Source organism: Lepisosteus platostomus, chromosome 14, assembly GCF_059453375.1.
Source record: "Lepisosteus platostomus isolate fLepPlt1 chromosome 14, fLepPlt1.hap1, whole genome shotgun sequence".
Classification (NCBI taxonomy): Eukaryota; Metazoa; Chordata; class Actinopteri; order Semionotiformes; family Lepisosteidae; genus Lepisosteus; species Lepisosteus platostomus.
Window position 1 is genome coordinate 3,008,443 of NC_142624.1, and position 23,910 is coordinate 3,032,352.

Genomic DNA, 23,910 nt, shown 5'->3' on the forward strand with positions numbered 1-23,910 from the left:
TCTCTTCCTGCTCCCTCCCAACAGTTCCAGGTCTCTGCTTCCTTCATCAAATCTCTCCTTCTCCTTTCCTTCCCGGAGACGGGAGTTGGGAAGAAGAGATGATTGCCTTTGCACATTATGTTCCAAAGTTCATATTTCCAAGCAAGCCCCAGGGACAGAGTCATAACTGAGGGCGTATGTCTCTGTGTGCGCGTGTGCGCGCGTGTGTGCGCGTGTGTGTGTGCGCGTGTCACTGTGGAATGTGTCTTTGCAGTGTGCATCTCTCTAGTATGTGTGTGTGTGTGTCTATGTCTGTGTGTCGCTGTGGAATGTGTCTTTGCAGTGTGCATCTCTGTAGTATGTGTGCGTGTGTGTGTGTGTGTATCCCTGTGGCATGTGTATCTCTGTTTTTTTTCTGCGTTTAGGTGTTTGGGACAGCATACGCCTCGCATTCAGTTGTGTTCACAAATCGCCCACGTTTCTGAAGTGTGATCTTCCCAGAGTCTGGAGTTTGTCATCAAGAACTAAGACAGGGCTTCTCAGCCCTTCTCCCAAGATCCCAGAGAAAATGACTCTACCTTCCTACTTTCACCGGAAAATTGTTTTTACCGTTGAGCCGTATAAAACACATTCTTGATTCGTAGCTCCAGGTGAAATATGAATGCATGTTCAACAGTGTCAGGGGTAAGGCACAGTCAGTAGACTTATAGCACAACTCCATCATTTTTTAAAGGTGATTTCACTTACTGACTGAACTTCCCCAAAGTTTTTTTTCAGGACTCTTCTTTTTTTAGAAGTACAGCGATTTGGAACAACAGACATGGGCGAAAGAAATAATTGTGCCAGTCTTTATTTTTAAAATAAAATCAGCACACTAATTGATTCAGACTCTGGCACATTAACGTAATATTTCCACAGGGGGAAAAGCACAGAAATATATTTAGCGGAGGGCTCCAGTATAACAGCATTTACTGCAGCTGAGCTCCCTTTTGCTTAATCAAGCCCAGCATTATAGAAAGTACTACTTCAGCCTTTTCAAGTTGTTTGTCAGCTTTTCAACAGATCTTAAGGAACCTGTAAAATCTCATCAGTGCCTTAAAATGACCTTTGCAGGAGCAGATAACTCGCAGTGCCTCGGTGAAGGCATTATTTAGCCTGGATGAGGCCCCCTTCACTTCTAAAGTAGCTCAGAAGGAAGGAGCACTCAAGGACTTGAGCTAATGGACAGCCTGAAGAGGATACGGAGGACAGAGATGGGAGAAAAGGGAAGAGAAACGGCGTGAGAGTGGGAGAGCAACAAAGAGGAAAAAAAGAGGGGGGTGGGAGGAGGAGTGAGATAGGGAGCACAGACTGTAAATAAAGTGCTTTCCGCGAGAGATAAAAACCTCACTCCTCCCTGGTGCGTAGTGGTTTGATCCACTCCAGGTTTTACCAGCAGCAGGCTGGGGCGGAGAAGGTACTCCTGGACATCGCAAAGCCGAAGCCGATGTGTATGGACCGGCTCAAGAGGGGCGGTCTTAATTGTGCTGCTTAAAGCGGAGCTGCAGTTCCAATATTTCTCAGACCGGTCATTGGATCTCGATAACAAAAAATAAATGAATTGAAATCAATCCCCAGATTTTGGACTTTGCGAAAGCACCGTAGGGTCACCGTTGTTGTCGCAAACCCCTGGTCTCACCCCGGGCAAGAGAGAGTGCTGCCACAAACTGAAACGAGCAGCCCTTCCTGCTCGCTAGTCACTGGAAAGGCTCTCTCTCCACCTGCCCTTTCCTCTCCACCACTGCTGCGGCTCTCTGGGCCCCAACCTGCGCCTGCGTGCCAGTACCCGCCTCCCAATCCTCGCGCCCTTCCCGATGGCTGGGTCATCATTACACGCGGAGCTTGAGACACCCACAGATTACCGTTTACAGGTATTCCTGGTCATTGCACTGGATTACTCTTCAAGAGAAATCCTTTGCACGGGTAGCTTTCAAATGTAATGGGTTACGTTTTTAACGTAATCCTTGTAATTAGTCATTACTTTTCAAATGTAGCTCGCTTTATAAAATAATCATTTACCTGTAACTGCAATAGATTACTTTTTAAAAGTAATCCTAGTAACTGTAAGGGATTACTCATTCCATTTGAAATGTAGCTCACTTTTTATAAAATAACCCTTTACCCACATAACCTGTAACTGTAACGGATTAACAGTAACTTCCCCCAGATCTATACTACAGTACGAGGAGCTCAGTGACTCCTCCCCCCACTGGCTTGTCAGGACGTGCTCCCAGAGACCTGTGGACGTCGGAGGCAGAAATAAATCCATCCGCAACTTGCTCTGCAGAAAGTGAGCCCTGCAAACAAACGCAGAAACACAAGCAATAATATTTATGTTTCTGGGGCTGACAGGGTAGGTATTGGACCTTTCTAGTTGTCTGGGGGCACAGCACTGCGTTGGCGTTCAACACTGGAAGGTTACATTAGACCCCTACTAATTAAAGTGAAACGGGAGGGGGGGGGGGGGGGGGGGGACGGTCCTGTTGCCTAGCAACAAAATAATGACTAAGCAGGTTAGCTTTGTAAGAAGAGAAGATCACTTTATTGGCCCTGTACAATTTCTTGCATTAGGAATTTGTCTTTTCGCAGACCCCAGCTTGCTCTCCATGAGACACCCAGGCAGAGAGAGAAGCTGGGGGTCAGAGCGCAGGGTCGGTCATTGTACTGTTGGGGTGAAGGGTCTTGCTCAGGGGCCCAAGGGAGTAGGATTCCTCTGCCGGCCTGCTTGGATTTGAACTGGCAACCTTCCAGCCACAGGCACAGATCCTGAGCCACAGAGCCACCGCTCCGCTCATGTAAAAATAATTTCCTATGACCCGAGTCAGAGACCGAGGGAGGAGGGGTTTGTTGGAGACTGACAGGAGGAGAGGGTGGCTGGGCAGGAGAGAGGGAGAAAGGGACAGGGGGAGAGGGAGAGAGAAATGATGAAAGCCGATGGAAAAAGAGACAGAAAGAGGAACTTAGGAGAGATAGGAAGTTGAGAGGGAGAGGAGAAAGAAAGGAGTGGGGGTGGAAAGGAGAGAGAGAGATCATGTGAAGGAAAGATTGAGAGAAAAGGGTGGAGAGCGATCAAGAAAGAGGAGAAAACTACCACTATATATAAATGCACGATGGGAAATCACCTGCACTTAAACTTACACTTTTACCACTGCTTCTTCTAAATTTTATTTCCAGCACTCATCGACTGCGTAACTGCAAGCAGACATATAAAGCATGAGAACAGCAATACTAAGGATGGTAAGGAATAACCTACATTTACATGGAAATTTCAGTGTAAAACATGGTATACTGTAACTGTGCAAAACAGGGCAGTTTTCCTAAGGTCAAATTTCATCAGGATTAAATAGTTCCAGAGCTTGAATTAACCATGTATCCCCCCTAGAAGTTCAGTAAGAATTGATCCAGGTTTGCTTTTGTTTCTCTCTTAATCCCACAGAAACAAATCCATCCAAACCCCTTCATGCATATCGCAGCAGCAAGATATCCCAGCACCGTCCCTCTCAATCCCCTTTCATGTTGTTCCAGTCCATTCCCATTCCATCCAATCCCCGTTCACTTGATCCCAATCCGCCCCATCTCTCTGCGTTCCTTTCAGTCCAGCGCATCCCCTCCTATCCCATCCAGTCCAAACTCCTCATTCCAAGCCTTTCATTTCATTTTAGGAGAGCCAACCCAGCTCATAGTCACAATCCTTGGATCCACACAGGAGGACATCCATCTATCCATCCATTTTCTAATCGCTTCATCGAATTTAGGGTCGCAGGGGAGCTGGAGACAACATGACACAGTCCCATCCCCTCCTTATCGTTACAGCCCATCCCATCCCATTCCATTGCATTTCATGCCCTGTGTTCCACTCCAAGGCTTTCATCCAGCCAAGATTCCAGTAGTTTAACTAATCCTTAAAAAGTGTCCAACGCCGCTCTTTCATATCTCCCCCAACACTGGACTATTCAAGATGAATATCCAAGAGAACCATCTCAACTCGCCATCGCAATCCCGATATCAGTGCAGGAACATGCCTACACACTTGCACACAAATATGGTGCCATCAGGCCACCTCCCTGACCGAGGCGGCCCTCACTGACTATACGGACGTCTCATGGGTAGCCCCTGGCCTGCCACCTGGGGTCGCTGTTGGGCGGCGGGCAGAGGAAGCGCAGTCAGCACCTCTGAGGAAGCACAACAGCCTGCCCTCAAGCCTTTCACAAGCCTCAGAAACCAGCGAAACCTCTAAAAACAGCCAAAGCTGAAGTACCCCTTCTTCTGTCTGTAATGTTGTCAGTTTTGCACAAAGTGTGTTTCATATAAAATGCCACATTGCAGTGAAATAAAATACTGGGGCTTCATTTTATTTCCTGCTGTATGCGTGGACTGTATAATCCACTGCAATGTATTGACGCACCCAGTCGCCACAGTGCTGTGATTCTGAAATGCAATGGCTTAGTTCCACAGTCCACCCCCCACACACACACTTCCATCACCCCTCCCCAGTGCTGTAATCCTCTTAAGAGAACTTTAAACCCTCATTACAGAACGATCCTGGGATTCACGTCTGCTCTGCATAACACCACAGTACCACAGACAGCAGGGCAGGGAGGGGGGGGGGCAGAGTTCCAAGGAAACAGGGCAGTCCAGTGGAACAAACAGCAGCAGGTTACAGGACACTTCTCCATCAAGCTGTGCCAAAGCAGGAACCCTGCAAGTTAATCCGGGCAGGCGCATGACCCTGGCCTGTGCGCAGGTGTCACAGAGACAAGAATCCAGGCCAGGTCTTTCTACACGTGCAGAACTACTTATCCGCAGAGCAGGAACAATACAACCACTGGGGGGAGACTGATCGGTCTGTCCTTCTGTCCACTCAACCATGCATCTCTGCCGGGTTGGGACTCCCCTCTTCCTAACGGTAACGCCGCACATCGTAAGCGGGACCTGTAGGATCAGCGGCAATGGACACGCGGAGCAGGGAGAAAGAGGCGAACGGAGATTTTTCCACTAAGGCGCAAACGTCTCTCCTCCTCACAGAGACAGCAAGAAGCGAGGCACACAGTAACTCCAGTAGCAGCGAGGGGTACAGCATTATAAAGTGCCCACCGTGAAGCAGTCATTAGGCGGAGAGCTGGCACGCGCCGGCGTCTTGTTCTCTTTCCCTCGGAGTCTGCCGAGCTATTTGTCTCCGGCATTCCCCAAGGTCCCCAGAATCATCCTGGATAGCAGTAAACAGGGAATGCTTTGCCGCTGGTAATGATACCTGGCAATCTCAGGTGATAATGTGCAATCTGGCTCCGAGACAGCGGGACACCTAGAACGACTGTGACATGAACATCCAGCCAGTGAGGTTAATTTCACGCCTGAAGCTTTAAGCATGGTGACATTTGGGGTGACACATCCCACCTCCACTGGGGTGTCGCTGTTCTTCTCCGTTTTTCAAACCAGTTGACTTTTCCTCCGCGCCGGTCCTCGGCGGTACTTTACCGCTGTCGGATTTGACTACACCGGACTGAGAAACCGTGGCCTACATGGGTCAGTGCCCATGAGCGTAGTGGCGAAACCCCACTGCAAGTGCTGACCGCCATCAGTCATGGACTCCTGGGCCACCTGAGCCGTGACCAGCCGGGGAGGCGGGGCGAACCGTGAGAGGAGGGTGGTGAAACCCCCCAGAACCCAGAGCAAAACAGAGGAGAAGTCGAAAACGACTGTAACAGGGTCCACGCTAATGTGGATGCTCCTTGGCTGCAACCCTAAGCCAAACTGTGTCCCATTATGGGACGTCCCACAACTGGGCTGGCCCACTTCGGGTGCCCAAAGCCTCTCATCTCTAGCTCCGGGCTTTGCTGCGCCCCGAAAACTCTGCTGCCATGGCCATCCGTGGCAAACGGGTCTCTGGAGCGGTTCCGGACCAAGCGCGTGCAGTTCCGTCCCCTTTGCAAGCTTTCCACTGAGGAGCAGCAGCAGGCCGGGGCTGTCAGGATGCCGGGGGCCGAGAGGTTGTGGCAAGACGGGCGTCTCCACTTATTCCCGGATCTCCGCGCCACCGGGACCTGATCTCCAATCGTGTCAAACGCGTGAAGATCGGTGGCTCACCAAGCGCGATTCATACGCACCAGCAGCCCGTCAAACCTGCCAGACGGCCTTTCGCACGTATTGCCCGGACGCCTCCTCGTGCACGAAAATCCCACGTGCACCTACCAACTCCTCCCACCCTCTCTGAAAGTTGCGGAGATGATGCGCCGATTCGGGGAGGACGCAGGAAAGACTGGGGAGTACGGCGTGTGTGAGCAGTCGACGTGCGCTACTGTATGTTTGTGGTGCAAGCCAATGGTGACGGCAAACTCCTGTAGACGCACTGCAGACCCCGATGTAAATGTTAGTACAGCAGATTGTCTTACCTGAGGTGCTTCGAAAACGATCCCTCCAAGGGTCTCAGTGGAATCTCACTTGGATTTCCTTCATGAAATCCGTCTCGGTTGTTTCTCCGTCCCCTCTTCTCCCCGGTTAGATTTCCAAACCAGAGTTTGTTTGTTTTTTAAATCCTGGCTTCAGCACTCCTCCTCCTCTCGACGGTTATTCCCAGATCCGATCTGCGGATTCCGAAAGGCTCCGGTCGGGAATCTGGGCTCCGCTGTGCATAACCCTTATGTGATCCAGTTGCATCGGGGTGCGTTTCTTCCCCAAATGGAGGAATCCCTTATGTCAGCCAGTCGCGTGGAACAGATCCTGAAGAAAATAAGGAAAAAGGAAGTAAAAAAAAAAGATTGAGACAAGTTCAAAATCCGTAAACGCAACTTTGTTTGCACTTGTACAAAGAGTTTTTTACCCAAATCCAGGGTTCTTTCCTGTTCCACTTATTAATTACCGCGGCTCACTGCTGACAACGCGCGCGGCTCCCTCTCCACGACGGCACGGATTTTGGCGCCAACATTTTCGTGTCGCTCCGCGCGGCTGGCGGCACAGACGGAATCGGGGGGTTCGGCCCCGAAGTCTCAACGCAGAGCCTGAAGCTGCCGATTCCGCCTGGTGCTCCTTCCCGCAGAGAGACGCCAACCCCGCCACGCGCGCCCCCCGCAACCACCACGCTCCGCCGCCCAGACCACCGCCCTCGACACCCGGTCTGCGAGGCCTGACCCGCCCTGGCTCACAGCTGAGCTCTTTAGCTTGTAGGGCACGCTTGTGAGCCCCGAAATACGATTTGTGGCGATATTTCCCCTGGGGAGGGCACAGTAACCACTCTCCCAACTCCAGAGGACTCTGGGGGTCATTCCAGACCAAGAAGTTCCTGCATGAAGACAAGAGTGTGGATAGAAAAGCGCTGTCTAGGTATGAGGATTATTTCGAGGCCTGAACTCTCTCCAAGTGACAAAGTGGGATGGAGCAGAAGACGCCTTTACCCATTTTCCAAGTGCCTGTGGGGGGGGGGTCAGGGGTCAGTGGTACCTCGCTCCTTTGCCATATTCCAGGGGAGGAAGAAGGATCCCCTTCTCTCATGTTTTTGCTATCATGGGGTGAACCCAAAGTACGGGTCAGGATTTAGGGCCCCGGGAGACTGGCCTTCCGTCTGCGTCTGGCCGGTAAGTCGACCCCCGGGACGAGAGCAGAGAGGAGACGAGCAGATGGAGACAGAGGCGTGAGCGCGGGGGCCTGGCAACAGAAGATGAAAATGATGTTTCGATCGGGCGCGGGCCGAGGATCGATGGAGCGTAGCCCCGCGCCTGGGCTTTAAGGGAGAGGAAGGAGAGGGAGGCCGAGCCGGGAGAAGACCGAGGAAGGAGCCAGAGGAAAAGCAAGAGAGAGTGGGAGGGAGAGTGTGCAGTCGCACACAGTTGTCCCTGGCAACCACCTCTCTCTCCTAGGCTCTGTCATGTACATAAACAGACTCATATTTATATTGGCACTCTCTAGCAAGAAATCTCACCCCTCCTTGTCCTCTGTCTGGTATAGTTAATCCAGCAGAGACCGACCACACTGCTACATGCTTCTATGGTCTACCTGGCTGTCACCCTGAAACTCTGGGCCAGAGAGGGGGGGGGGGGGGAAGGAGAGGGAGTGGGGCATTAGTCAAGTCCCAGTGCAGCCTGACTATACTGTTTAACACCTATTCGGAGGATTAAAAAAAGCTGTTTAGAGGTACTGGCACTGCAGATATTAACAGACCCAGGACTGCATCAGCTGCTGCTTAGTCTTGAACTGCAGTGCCTTGCTTTTAAGTGGCGCGTACACAGAGGGGGTTCTCAGAAACGCAACTGGTGATTTTAATCTCCCGGGCTCTAAAAACTAAGCACAACTTCACCATTTTCCTCACAGCTGTACCTCGTGAACATGAGCTGTACAGTACTGTCCGCGAACGTGCCTTAGTTTGATAAAAATATCAACTTTTACCGTTCGCCCTGTCACAGCTGCATCACACTATTGCTTTTCTGACGAGATCCAACACATTTCTCAACGTTTCATTTCCGGGAGCATCCGATAACCAAAACTTTAATTCTTTGCTTTTTTAAGCCATCTTTTCAGTGTAGGTGACTTCTAAGCGGAGCTCCTCAAGCATGATATATGCATTTGGATCCCTACTTCTCTCTGACTCACACCAAACCAGTACACATCAATTTGGCTTGTATCAGGGCTGCAAGGAAGCCATTGGGCTACGTTCAGCAATGGAGGATTCCAACCTGGTTCCCAAATCCCATTAATCTTTGGAGCCTATCCTGTCCCATTATTCTCTGGAGACTTGGAGCCTGTCCTGGAAGCACAGGGCGCTACTACACCCAAGACGGGACACCAGTCCACTGCAGGACTCCCACACACTCGGGAACAGCGGGGCTAGAACACAGGACCAAGCACGCACCCCATTCTGGAGTCGAACCCAGGACCCCGCAGCTGTGCCACGGCGACACTGACCGCCTTGCGTTCCCGAACAGTACTTTGAAATAGTCATTTTAAAACTAACAGCGCTATGTTCTGATTCACTGTTGCATCAGAAAAATAAATAGAAAACTAAACCACACTCTTCCCACAGGATGTCAACACGTCCCTGAAATATAATTAAACAGAAAATAATATATTTCAGATATATTTTCCTAATGCATTTAAACACATTTGCTTTGTCCAGAGGTTCTGTTTTTTTCAGGAGTGGTGTTATCTATGTATCTCATCCAGTATGTTCTCCAGGGGCACTTTTCTTTCTGCGTCTCATCAGTGTGGGTCAGCAGAAAACATGTCACAAAAAGCTTTCCTTCCTTCCACTCAATTACATTCCGGGAACACATCCCCTCTCTCCCTTTCTCTCCGACTCTCTTCCCCAGATCATCAAAGGCCCTCCTGGCATTTTTTTTTTTCCTGTGGGCTGTTTGTGCCAGATGGCGTCGAGAGACCAGGAGATTACTGACTTAGGGATAAACGCAGGAGGTGGGGGGGGGTTAGGTTCAGGGGACACTAAATTCACTAGAGCAACAAGGAGAGGATCCACGCCCACAGACAAAAGGAGAGTGGATCATCCCGAGCGGGCTGGGAGCTCCGAGACACGACTCTGAATGAATAATCCCACAGCAGCAGTGAGGATCCGAGGAAGGATTTGGGGGTTCACCTCCTCCATGAGTCCACGACACCCCCCCCCCCACCAGCGAGCCTACGGTTTGCAGCTACCCCCTTTCCTAGCCTTCTAACTCCCCAACCCCAACCCCTGTGCTTCACCTAGTCAGGACTCTGGTCAGTTCTGCCCTCTCTGCTTCTCCCAGCATTCCCTCCAGCTGAACCCTTTGCAGAACCCCTGCGCTGAAGTCAAGCTGTGTTGCCTCATCAGTCTCATGTGCTTCCAGGAGAGGGATTAGTGACGGCAAACCACTCCAGTGCCCAAGCAACGCGTCACCTGGCAACTCGGCCTCGGCGTTTCCTGGGGTGCTGGCGACAATACGCTTTCCGCATCGCCCCGCTCCTGCGATAAGCTGGCTGTTTCAGGGAATGGGAATTACAGAGACTGCTGGGGCGAACTGCGCAATGACTACTGGAGCTCCAGTGTGCATCCCGAGCTGAAGGGGGTTCTGCAGCAGCTCGGGCTGGCCGGCTGGGCCAGGGCTTGAAGTGGGACTCGGCCGATGTTCTGCTGCTCAGCCACTAGGCTCCCAGCATCCTTTACTGTGACGACAACCCTTCTGCCACGACACGACACGACCCCCCTGACTTCGCCTTCCTCCCTTTTCAGTTTTGAAGCTGCACTTTCTAGTACTTCAGTTTGGGCTCCATGATGTGACATTGCGTGCCTGGCAGCTGATATCACCAGCGCTGCCCTCCGACACTACAGATCAGATCACAGGACCTTGCTCATCTCTGCCTTCTGGGAAGTGTGCTTGCCTATCGTACAGTTACCCTTCATCTTCGGCACTGCCCTTGGACAGCATCTGACTTATCCTGTGATTAATTAGGCCGCTCCACTTCAGATTACACTTGGCAACATGTTTTTAGTTCATAATGAGTTCATAATTTGCTAATGAATCCAATTTCACTGTACGGAGCCTTGAATAATAGTGTCTGCCAATTAAATTAGTAATATTTAAAATAATAGTGTTTCACATCGGTGGTTTTTTTATGTTTACTTGCTGTACCACTTGCCTGGGGGATTTATTGCATGAAAGGTGCTACTTAAAATTAACATCTGACATCTATATTTCTGTGCCGCACAGAAATATTCATGTCAGGTTCTTTAATATGCAGCCCGGTCTCATACTACCAATGAAGACATCATCTTACAATCTCAAAAGGCCACCATTGAAATTCCTAACACAGCTGAACGCAAACGGGGCCAGAATCACTAATCGAGCAAGGAAGTTGACCTCTGTTTCACTTAGTTTTATGTCTTGCTTTAATGATTAATATACCTGTTACATTTTTCATCTGTTGCAGAGCAAACAATGAGTCTCTGGCTGTAACTTCCAGGCTGTAGTGTCCCAGTCCAGGGTGAGCCCCTACAGGCTGGAGATCCAGGATAAACTCAAGAGTCCTGGGGTAAGAATCTGGAGGCTGTCCACAAACCATCCCAGAATCAAGAGGTGGGACAGAGCCCCCAGCGAGGATTTCAGTGAACCGATGGACACTTTGTAACAGTGGTCCCCAGTCCTAGTCCTGGTGACCCACTCACGCCTGCTGGTTTTTGCTCCAGCAGAGCCCTCAGTGACCCAATCAAACCCTTTATTGGCATCATAATCTTATGTAAATTGTGTGTTCCCAGCTTCTAAACATGTTGGATCTTGAACCATTGTGTTTTGGAAGTGAAATAAAATCCCAAGGCCATTTCCAGATGACCACAGCCCTGTCCAAGCGCCTGAGGCCTTTAGTTCTGAAGCTGAAACCCTGAGCTTCTGCGGGGTGCATTGTAACTGGAGACCCTACTGCCCTGCATTTAATTTGAGGTGATCCCCTGGGTAGCTTTTAGCACAAATTGCAATACAAGAAAACAATATTTTATCCTGCTGTGGCAGGAGCACTGTACATCTCTGATTTCTCTTTGCTGTGTCACCATGCCTTCAATGTGATTTACTGTACTGGATCATGGAAATACCCTGTGCATGTAACATAATATCATAGACTACAGTTTTATACAGTATAAACACTACAAAAAAGTAACAATTCTTTAAAACATGTTAACCTACATTTGAATTGGCATTATACTGTATGATGGCATTTTCAATTAAACGAATATTTGGGATTCTAATGTTCATATTTAAAACAAATCACTACTTATCTTTAACCGTCTTGAAGGAGTTTGGGTTTTTGATTCAGTGCTGTGATTTTAATACAGTACAATGGAGAGAGGCTGTTTTTTTTTTTTTTGGTCATTTATTCTCCCATGTTTTCTGCACCTCCCAGCCCCCGTCCCACTTCCAAAAATAAAAGAGGCTTGTAAGAAAATGTCCCACCTGGAGGGGGAGGGAAGAGCGACAAGAAGTTTATTTCCTGGTGCTCTCATTTCCTCACACCTGCTGTAGAAGATACCAGATCTGCTTGCGGGGTGAACTGAGGTCTCTAAACGAGTCAGTTGCTTATTTAATGATTGCACGGGGTCAGTTCTAATTGACCCTTCATTTGTATGCAGTGTTCGAAGGCTAAGCATCTTCCACAGGATTGCATTAAATGATCATTACGGCTAGATAATGAGAAATAAGAACAGGCTCCTTCTGCAAAAGACTGGGATTCTCCAGAGCTGCCTTCATGCTCATTCTTGCCTGGGAGTCTCCAGGCAGGTCAGCCATTTGCTGTAACAGTGTCTTGACTGTGGAGCCCTGCGCAAGTCCCACCACCCACGTTCGGCTTCATGCACAAGCTTTGCCACCAGGCTGCTTGTTCGGCCTATTCTGCAATATGCCGGTTACATCCAGCAGCATGTGTCATTAGGCACTGGCAAAGAAAAAGCCTTCTGCGTGGGGTCAAAGGTCATGCCAAGCAGAAGTCAAAGGTCATGGATAACTACAGGTCCACTACAAGTCTGTCCGGGGACAAACCTTCGCTCTCACGCCAGGGAGAACATGACTTAGAGAAGTATGACACTGGCAATAAAAAGAAAACGTTTTTTTTTAAGTGCTGAAAATGGTGCAGTAGTTCACATGCTGGTGTGGGCTAAACCGAGCCACCGTCCCGAGCTGAGGAGCTCACTGCTTTTGAAATTAGAATAATTATATCAATTACGGCATATGAACACACACCATCGATTAGAAAAGTTGTTTGAGTGACACTCCTCAATCAATCGAAATACGGCACAATGTTAATGTTGGATTTGAGTGGGGTGGGCTCATGAGACCTACAAAAACATAGAGAGCACAAAGCTAGGGGTTGGGGTGAAAGACACCAGTGGCCCCTGGGCAAACATCACGGGCTGCACACACACACACACACACACACACACACACACACACACACACACACACACACACACACACACACACACACACACACACACACACACACTTCTCTCGGCAGAAAGGGACGCTCTTTCACAAGAACAGGCTGGCCGCTGTCATGTCAGCGACTTCACAGCGAGACATCGAAAGACCCCTCCCCCCCTCCTTCATGACAAATCTTTAAATATTCATCTCTTCCTGCGTTCGGGGCCAAGCCTGTGAGCTAAGACTGCATTAACAGGAATGATCCTGGAGTGTGAACACAGCTCCTGCCACACCACAGTGAGCACAGCCCAGGCACAACACCGAGCACGAGCAGGTTCCACGTTTCATCCAGCATCTCCTTCTCCGTTCCCTCCTCCCTCTCTCCCAGTATGACCTAGCTGCCCCCTCTCACTCATAGCCCTAAGAAAATGTCCACACTGCCTTCCTGTTTCTTCCTCCGTCTCTCACACAGGTCCAATCTCCTCCGTCTCAATATCGTCAGACATACCTGCTGGTCCACACTGTGTCTCTCACTCCTCTGTCTCAGTATCACCAGAAATACCTGCTGGTCAACATTGTGTATCAATATCATCAGACATACGTTCTGGTCCACACTGCGTCTCTCACTCCTCTGTCTCAGTATCGTCAGACATACCTGCTGGTCCGCACTGCACCTCTTACTCCTGTGTCTCAGTAATGTCAGACAACTGACAACTGCTGGCCCACATTTCCCACATTCACTCATTTTTGGCACCAGCCTCCAGAAGTCTTGTACCCTGCAAGCGTCGAGTGCTTACAACAGAGTTCAATTTCCTTTTCCTTACCTATTCAGTTCCCAGTGATTTCACAGGGACTGCGTGCTGTTCTGCCTGGGGAGATGTTTAAGAGTTAGCCAAGCATGAGCTAAAAGCTCCCTAAGCTCTCTCCCTCTCTCTCCTCAACCCCTCCCCATCGCTCTGTTTCTCTCACTGCTTCATGCCTCTCTCCTCTCCCATCAGGCTCCCTTCCCTTCCTCCCAAGCTCTTCCTGCGCCCCTGTTGTCTTCCTCCCCCTCATTCTCCTGATCGCTCCCTCGTCTTGCTCCCCCATCCAGATTTCGAAAGGGGTTCAGACAACAGAAGTCCTAGTCGGTCTTTCCCAAGCACCTAAACAACAAATCGCACAGATCAAGACGAGTGGGATGAATAGTTTTTGCCCTGCATATTGGGAAAGAAACATCCTTCCTGACACAACGTGACCTCCCCCTATGAACGCCCTGTTATTTCTGCAGCTGCCCCGGACCCTGGAACTCAGCTGGGTAGACGGCTTGTGGTTCTCTGCAGCTCTTTAGGCTACAATGGGGCTTGAGGAGAGAGAGAGAGTTCGAACATCATCTAGGGATGACTAATGAAGCAATACTGGTAGTAGCCAAGAGCAAGAGGGCAAAGGCTAAGAGAGAGTCGAGTTGCACTGGTCCTGGACTGGGACCCTGGCGGTGATCTCCGGGCTGTAGGGGCTCATCCTGGACTGGGACCCTGGCTGGGATCTCCAGACTGTAAGGGCTCATCCTGGACTGGGACCCTGGTTGTGATCTCCAGGCTAGTGGCCATATCCCCATATTTGACATTTACATCAGTGGAAGGTAGATTTTCCAGAAAAGCCGACCCTTCCTTGAGTCCAGTCTCTGTCAGTGTTATGAGGCAGGAAAGAAGTGTCAGGAAAGAAGAAATGTCGAGGAAGAGATTGTGACAGAGAGAGAGAGAAGAAAGGGGTGACTTCATATGAATTTTGCACACATCTCTCTTTACCTCTTTTACTTTAAACATATACCCTAATCCATGTCAGAATAAGCAGCTTAGCCATTATACCTCATTAAAGCTAATGAGCTCAGCGAAGGTTTTGGCAGGGGATTGTTACATTGTTGCTTTGGTAGCTAGAGGGGTGCCACGCTATCTCCAGAGCTAAGCACATTAATCCCAGTTTAACTGGATTTATCTTCTGGGGGTTTTCGCCTTTACAGCGCTTTTTTTTTTCTTCAAGATGCGTCATCATCGCTTCGTTCCACTTTGGGGTCTTAGCAAGGTTCTCTTCAACGCCTAACCTGAGAGCCACCACCTGGGCGTAGAAACCCAGCTTGTTCTCTCCACAGAAAGGAGACCACCGCGCCTGCTTATAAGCAGACCAGTGTGTGGGCTGGCTTGGCACCAGCAGACGTAAGCAATCTTGTCCAGACGGAATTAGGTCTTTAAAGTGTCAGTAGTTTATTTTTTCTTGTTCCCACTTACATCATTTCGCCTTACTGTGATCCTGCAGGACCGGTTACTGGGAGGGTTTACGTGCATCTAAGCATGTGCTGAATACAAGGCTGCTGTAGCTGCAAAGCCGTGTCACTCAGGTCCTAAAAAATAAAGGATAAATCCTATAACTCCTACTCTGGCCTCCTTACACTGGCTACCCATGACATGGTAGGAAAGAAATGCAGGATGAGTTCAGTGGTGTCCGTTACCTTCAATGTATTGAATGACCCGTCTCCATCCAACCACAGACACTGTATTTCATAATTATAGCTTCAGAGAGTTTATAGGCTTAACCCCGGACAATATATTTGGAAAACAGACAAGGCTGAACGATCCTAGTTGCCAGCCCATCCATCTGTGGTGGGAATGATGAGCAGTCGCGTCCACGAGTTACGAGCCGATATCAATCTTGGCTCTTTTTTGATCTGGCTTTTAGATGTCGTTTCAGATCTTCCCACGTCTCACTGAACGCGAGAGCGAGCTGCAGTCAGAAAGGGGCAGAAGGGCGGGCAGCTTACAGCCCCCCTGTTCGGAAGCGAGCCAGACCTGGGAGGGCTCCCGGAAGAGCAGGCTGACAGAAGCCTTTTATCACAGCAGTCGCAGGTCAATAACTCCCCCGGAACCGCGGGGTCGCCCGGCGCAGCCGACAGCAGCGTGCGGCGAGGACCGCAGATGGACCGCCGCGGCGCCGATTAAGAGTCAACGGCCGGCGCCGCCCTGTAGGGGGCACTGCACTTTCCCTGCTTCTACAGAAATGACCGTTTTCCCCATAGCCAACAGGCTACAGGAGATTCACAATACCAAGAACACAAAAACATACACTGAGGGGAAAAAAAGACACAAACAGAACCCTCATCTATAACATCATTGCTTGTTACCACAGCCCCCGTTGCTAATATGTTGCTATAACATTTGAATGGACTGTATTTGGTTATTACAGCTCCCTATTGGAACTATGACTTCTGCTGTATTTTTCCTACAACCTCTTTTTGTAACATGACAGCTCTGCTATACCCTTGTTATAGCCCCTTGGTGGAAATGGTCTGTTATACAGATACTGAAGATGTTGAAGTCAGTGGTGAGGAGCTTCTACCTTTGGCATTATGACTCAACACCAGTAAGTCAAAAACCTGCATATAAGGAGTCAATGTGGTAGAAACAAGAGAAACATGGCTAGTCTATTGCAATTTTGCCTTGCTAAACTGGAGTTAATGGCAGTAAAGGGCTTTGAAAGGAAAGGCTTATTAAAATGTGGGGTAAAAAGGATTAATACACGACAGTGGATTAATTCAATTGCCACGAAAAATAAACAAGACATGAATTTGTCTTGAAATTGCAAGACAGAAAAAAAGACAGTCGGGAGATTTTGCATTTAAATCTGGAAAAAAAAATTGATACAAAAGCTTGCCGTGCTGGCTAAATTAAATTATAACCTCTTTTGCGACCCACTGCAGCCTTCATTATCATTTAGTCATTTTACTGAATGTGCAGTCCAGCAATTTCCATACAATTCATAAACTTGGCATGGAAGCAGAAACGTTGCTATATATTGTACTGCGAATTCATACAGCCTTCAGCTTTGTTATGGTTTAAAACGTATAAAAAAGGATGTAACCTAAACCAAGCAAGAGCCTTTTGATCATATTTCAGTGTGTATGCAGTATCCCTAGGCAGTTTCTGAAAGGTGCAGTAGAAGTTCCTACACCCATCCAACACAGCTGAGATCAGAGACTGGCCATCGATCCGTGTGGGCGCGGTCTGCGATGCCGATTTTGTGAATGGGCTCTCTTTCCCCCTGAGTGCGCGTGCTCGCCATTCAGATGAGGAGCTGAGCAGAGCTCGTGACTACTTGTTAGATTCCATGGTATTATTCTGAGGATTTGGGGTATGAAATCTGGCTAAATCCCAATCTGGGCTTCCTGTCTGCCATGACCTATATTCACCTCCCCCCCCCTCGGTAATCTTGCACAGTAATTCCTTGATGAGGAATTACTGAAAAGTTACTGTTTCAGACTGCCTGCGACGTCCAAGATGAAAGATCTGAAATCCTCACTCCAACAGCCACGGAGTATTCCGTTTTTATTTCCCCTCTCTCGTGAGCTCTTCATCACTTCAATGGACCAATTGGTTGCTTAATTAAGAGAGCCTAACATTTTCCGAATCTCTCCTCTTTAAAGCTACCTATGAAATCTGGAATATAATTCTTCATAATGCCCCTTAATGGGTGCTGAAGGGAGTCTTCTCCTACCAGGAAAGCCTTTTGGAAATATCGAGTGTGAAATCGCTATGTAAATGGAGGTTTTTCTTATTTATTGAATCATTAGGAAAATCCGACAAGGGCAAGGAGGAGTTTAATTTGCATCCAACACAGCTGCAATGTCATGACAGGCAAACACAGAGTAAGGATGCAAATAAGTTCCATTGCACGGCAGATTACTCCATTTCCTTGTCTTATTACACAAGATGCAGGCATCACCAAGGTTGAAATACTCTGCTTTGTTCATAAGTGAGCATATGTATGCACAGCCATGCACGGCAGTTAAAATAATAAAAAAAAAACTAGAATTTTTATTTATCTTTCTGCGGCGCCTGGTACAGCCCGTACAAGCAGCCCTGCAGCTCGGACAGTGGGTCCCAACTGCTCTCCGATTGGCTTCCAGTTCCCCATCTCTGAACTTTGAATCTATCACAAGATACAATATCTCGGCAGGAAAGCTCGGCATTATCGCACTACCACGACAAAAAAAAAGATCACCAAGTAATGCATTTCGCAATACCTCCAAGCAAGAAACACGAGACTTGAAAAATTACCTGCAATCACAGAATCATCGCACCTCAAGATACGCCTCAAATTCATTTGAAACGGCAGATTAGTTGGAATAGGCCTTACGAGAAATGGCAAGGGGATTCCTTAACTCAGGTGCAGAGTTGACAAGCTCTGCTTCATAGGCCTAGGGGCTTTGAGCTGTATTCCTTGGAGACTGACAGTCAAACAGCAAGCATGCTCCACTTGAGTTCAAAATCTGATAAATAAAGCTCCCTGAGACCAGGGATCTCAGCCCATCAAAGGATATCCATCCTAGACGCATTGAAATTGATTATTATTTGCCAAAATAACACCACCTCACAGCAAAATCTTTCAGTACCAATACTTCCATCTCGGTGGCGTTCCGCAGTGTGATTTTCAATTAATTTATAAACACGTCAACCTTCCCGTCTGGAGAAATAATATTTCAAGCAGCTGATGCGAGCTGACAGTTACCGGTCTGGCTGAAAACAATGTTTATGCACCGGGTCTCGAACCTGGGGAACAGTGCGCAATACAGGGCAAAGTGGCAGTAACATTCACAGTCAGACTGCTGTGTCCCAATACTTTATACTGCTTGAAGTACAGTTCCCCAGGTGAGCATGTGCAAATAGTTCATATAACTAGATTATAACTGTAAACTCTTATAATTGTGCTATGTAAACATGGTGCAGAAATGACCCACAGTAGTAGTAGGCAGCCTGACTGAGCCTACCAGAGAGTATGCTGGGATACTACCTCTCCTGCAAAGGTGTGAGACAATGGCGCTCTGAGTGGATAAAAACCTGGCAATTCCAGAAAGAGATATGGACATGAGGGGCCGACATGAAACCACAATGCCTACAAAGCTCGTCCATGCTTAGTTGGAGATGGAGCGCTGAAAGGGACTGTGGGCTCTGTACAAGGATAAAGGAGGAGCTCCTAGGAAGAGGTTTTTCCTACAGAGGACTGGAGGCTCACGAGACAGGGAAAAGAGACTGCAGCACATAGTAGGGCCTGGAGTGACTCTTATTGTACAAACCCAGCCCCTTGCAACCTCTTGCACAGTAAATGGACTGCAGAGGCAATTGTCCTTTTTAAGAACTTTTTGATAAAAGATTTGATGTCCGTTAGAGTGTGTACTCATTGTATGATTAATTTATAAAATGTGCAATAAACTTTATTTTGAATTTTTTTTTTTTTAAATGCAGCTGGTTGGAAAGGCATGGCTTGATGCGTTTTTCCTCCAGACACGAGTGACCTTTTCGCAAGATTAAGATCGAGGGCCTTCGGAAAGCAAGTCTTCCATCTATACTACAGTAGATGGAAGCACCGCCTCACAACTGGGGGAGAGGGGTGGGGGGGAGGGGGGAGCGGAGATCTCGCCCTTTAATTGGTCCAGATGGCATGAAGCAAGCAAGCAGCCAACTGACTCTGGCTGTAACCCCTCACAGCTCAGCTTAATTGGGCCAGCATCAGAGAGAAATGCCAAAGGTACCTTTAGCTACCCGAGTGGGCATCGTGTTGGTTTTGCGAGTCGTTCATGCCCCACAGAGTGGAAAAAACCTGAAATACGGTTTGTTAAACACGAGATAAAGACCGATTCGCAGGAGGCAGCTGCGCATTGCGTTCCTCTCCGCAGATTATCGCCCTGGCGGTTGCCACAGCTGTCTCTGAAGCTAACGCCATCACAGCCTGCTTTTTCGGTCGCGGCGGAGGGGGAGGGGGGGGGACCTGGTTTTCAGCTCCAGATTGACCTTCGAGATCCCTTCTGAACCGCGAGAGGCGCAGAGCGGTCAACAAGTGCCAGTTGGGCAGTTCGTTTTTGGTCAAGTCTCAAAACTCCAAGCGCTGTGGTTGTTAAATGACTGTGATTGGTGGGGGGGGGGTGCTATTTAAGAACCCCCAACCCCAAGGGACTCAGAGTGCCGGCTGTGTCCCTGCAGACCAGGCACTGCCAGGGCTACATCAACAGCCAGCTGTGATAGAAATTCCCCAGATGTGTGGAAAGCTCAGCACCACTACAGCCGGGAATACTGTACTTCAACATCTCAATGGATTGACTGACTGATCTATAACCAAGTAGAAAAGGCCGTTTCTTACAAAACCTACATCTCGGAAGATGTCACCATTGCAGGACAACTGAATTTTACGATACGTGGGTTATGGAACTTTAAGAAAAGGCAACCGCCTCTATATACAGTAGTTAAGATTTTACTTTACTTTTGACTAAATGTACAAAGCAAGCAGCCCAGGACAGCTGTTTTGCCCTTATAAGAGCTGTGTTACCAGTATGGCATAGCTGGGCTTTGCCCACTGAAAACGATTTATTGAATTCTTATAAGGAAGGTCTTTCAAAATGACAGGGATTTTTAAAGCAAGCAGAGGTTGGAAGGAATTATTATTAAAATTAACTCGGGCCATTTCACAACATTTGAAAGCAGGACAGTCTAAAGAGTCTTCTAATTTTTCTTTGTGCATATTTAGTCATTGTAAAGAGTAGCTGCTTCAGGAGCAGAAGAAAATAGCTTCATTACAGAGTGCTGTTTTCTTACTATTGTGAAATGCTAAGAGCTAATTAATATACTGTACAGTATCTGCATCCCTTGTCAAATCTGAGTTCAGGTCAAAGAAGTAACACAGCTAGGCCTGACAAAGCAGAGAAATGAAGTGGGAGCAGATTGGAGTATCAGGAAGAATTCACACAGATGGGTAGCCAGGATCATCATACAAAATCCATTCATTTTCCAACCTCTAACACCCTGGATGGGACACCAGTCCACCACAGGGGATATACAAGACACACACACACACACACACACACACACACACACACACACACACACACACACACACACACACACACACACACACACACACACACGGTCAATTATCCCAGAAGTCAATTAACCCAGTATGTCTTTGGCCTGTGGGAGCAAACCCACTCGAACACCAGCAGAACATGCAAACTCCACGAAAATAGTACCCCAGACCTCAAGCCCAGTGCCTCAGCACTGCAAGGCAACAAATGCCACCCACTTCTTCCCCCTGTATCGTGCATAACGTACAATCCAAAACCACTTTCCCTATGAACCCAAAGGCTTGCTGGAATGTTCATAGCAGAAAGATGACTTAACAGCTATGTTATCTAAACAGAGGTCGCAACATATGGAGAAATGTTCTATTTATCAGCATCCCCTTCTGCTTGTTACTTTCAGTGACACAGCCTCTCTGCTTTTGTTGGTTTACCTACCGTTTAGTCACATCTCTGCAGACAGCAAATTTGTGTGTGTGTGTGTCGCCCTCGGGCCTGCGTTTTAATTACGGCGATCACAGATGAAGAGGCAGAGAGAAGCGTGCCCAGGGGCAAGCAAAATTGATCTCTCTGGTTGGCGTTCTCTTGCTTGTCAAATCACCAGCAAATGATTAAAAAAGTGCCTCTGGCAGGCAGACACTGCAATTGGCAGATGGCTCCCCCTGTATTTGGATGTGGGGGGGAGATGTGGCTGAGAAAGAGAGGGTGAGGCATAGGAAGAGAGAGAGGAAGGCAGAGGTCAGAGCTGAGACTTTGGGTGGGGAGCAACTGAAAGAGAAGGAGACTGCGCACTTTCTTCGGAGAGGAAAGGGGAGGCAGAGCGGGATAGTGACTGGAGTCCGTGTGCCCGTTCAGCATTCACAAAGATGGCCCACAAGTCGGGGACTGCACAGGCCAGGAAATCAGCAGGTGTCAACCAGCATGTCTGGCAAAGTATATTACACAGCCGAGCAGTCTGCCAGTGTATCAGACACTGTCACCATCACTATGCCATAGTGACCACAAAAGTGACAAATGCCCTCACCCTTGCTATTATCATTCTCACTGGCGCCGTCTGTCTTGCTGTCACCATCACAGTTTCTGTCACTGACCTGATTACTTGCACGGTCGCCATCATTCATGGTGCCCACCACTTGTTGTATCTGACACTGTAACTGTGACCGTGACTAACACGGTGTCACTACACTGTGACTATCATTGCTTGCACTGCCTCGATCACTCCCACTCTCCCTGTTAATATTACTGCCACTTTTTCTACTGCTATCCCCCCTTCACTGTAACAGTCTCCGTCCTTTCAAATGTCACTGTTACTGTCTCTATCACTGTCCTTCTCACCACAATGATCATTGTCACTCATGGTCACCATCAGTGTTACAATATCACTCAATAGTAGTGTCAATGTTACTATCATTATTACAGATGTGATCATTGTCCCTCTCACTGTTACCATCATAATCAGTTATTTTTAGTGTCAATACCAGTGTCACCACTGCTTTTTCGCTGTCACTAACATGATCACCATCGCTCTACATCAGTCATTCTTACTATCATCGTCACTATTACAATATGAAAATGTGTAAACGCCACTGTGACCAGTACTATCACTATTACCATAGCTTTCACTATTACAATATCTGTCACTATCAGCGTCAACACCCCATTACTCGGTTTTTATCACCATCACGGTGGTTTTCACCATTACATAATCAGTCACTATCACTGTAAACCTAATTGTGACCATTACTCTATCACCATCACCGTCATCGCGATAGCTTTCATTACAATACTATTCGTCACTAGTCGCATCAATATCCCTTTCAGTGTTACCGTCCCGTCACTAACACTCTCAGATGTAACGTCTTTGTCATCGTGATCACTATTACAGTCACCTGCACTACTATGGCAGACAGTGTGAAGGTCAACAGGATTATTTTCCATTCGAGGATTCCAGAACGGTGAACAAATTAAAACCCCAAAAAGGAAATTCCTCTCCAAATTCTGACGCTCTGACCCTCCATACAGTACATGTAAGAATGTTTAAAACAAACATATCTACTTTTTTACAACTTAACGGCTCGTTAAGAATTCACACACAGATCTGCATGTCATCAGCCCCCCGTTGATTAATTACGATAATTAAGGTAATTAAGAGCCTCCCTACAGGAAGGATAATCAGATGTCATTTACCACCGAACGGGGAGTGACTGCAGGGTAAACAGAAGGGAAAAAAATATCCAATTAATTAATTAACACATTTGAAATAAATGAATTGTGATGGCAAAAGTCGAGTTATGTTAGTTGCGCTTGAGAAAGTTTGTACTTCGCGCATGTACCGGGTGTTTCTTAAGGTGTTTTTCTACTGTATCGGTTAAAAAAAGCAACACACTGTGTTAGAGACAAACTTTGTTTCTTACCAAAGAAAACAATGATCAAATATTTCTAACGTTTCTAAAAACACGGAAAATAAAAGTTAAAATAACGAATTTTCAATATCTGGTAGTACAGAATCTGTAAGTGAGTGCTCTCTGAGAATAATTAGAGCCCAGCATAATTTTAGACTGTGATTTTATCATATAAAACCGTACGCCTCTGCGAGCCTTCCGAGCTGTTGCAGGAAGGAGCACTTCCTGTAACCAAATAAGGGCAAAGGGAGAGGCCACGCCTTCATCGTGACCCTACATTCCGTAGCCAATCATATTCACGCAATATTAAACGCTACTGCCTCGGGTATTTTGATTGGTCCATCAAACCCCTGGAGGAAGTACTCTTGACTCTCACCAGACGACGGTGCTTTCCTATTGGTTGTGAGTAACGTATAGTAATAGTTACTGCTCGACTTTCAATCGACGGATTTAAGGCTATCGACATCGTCGGTAAACAGGAGTAGGTATACCGTTTCGTTTAGCGACACAACGAATTTGAGCCTTCCGAGCTGTGTTTTGCCACTCCATAACGCCGTAATTTAACGTTGTAAATCGGTCTGATAAAGCTTTAGTATTATTTCTCCGGTTGTCATCAGACAATAAAATGATAGTGTACGAGACAAAATAAAAAATAAAGCTTTCGTTCAAGGTTGACAGTCTTGATAAATAACTTAGGCCTTCACCGTGCTCGGCAAGAAGTTGTAATTCAGCCCATTTGTAGCTCAAA

The 23,910-nt window shown here is 47.8% G+C and overlaps 1 protein-coding gene across 5 annotated transcripts in view; it reads right to left on the bottom strand.

Moving 5' to 3' along the window:
* Window positions 1–23,910, bottom strand: part of elfn2b (extracellular leucine-rich repeat and fibronectin type III domain containing 2b) — a 95,069-nt gene that overhangs the window by 60,781 nt on the left and 10,378 nt on the right. For all 5 annotated transcript variants that reach the window (XR_015926431.1, XR_015926429.1, XR_015926430.1 and 2 more), the window contains exon 2: window positions 6,408–6,735. The gene's annotated coding sequence lies outside the window, so the exon portion shown is untranslated. The remainder of the gene's footprint in view (window positions 1–6,407; window positions 6,736–23,910) is intronic.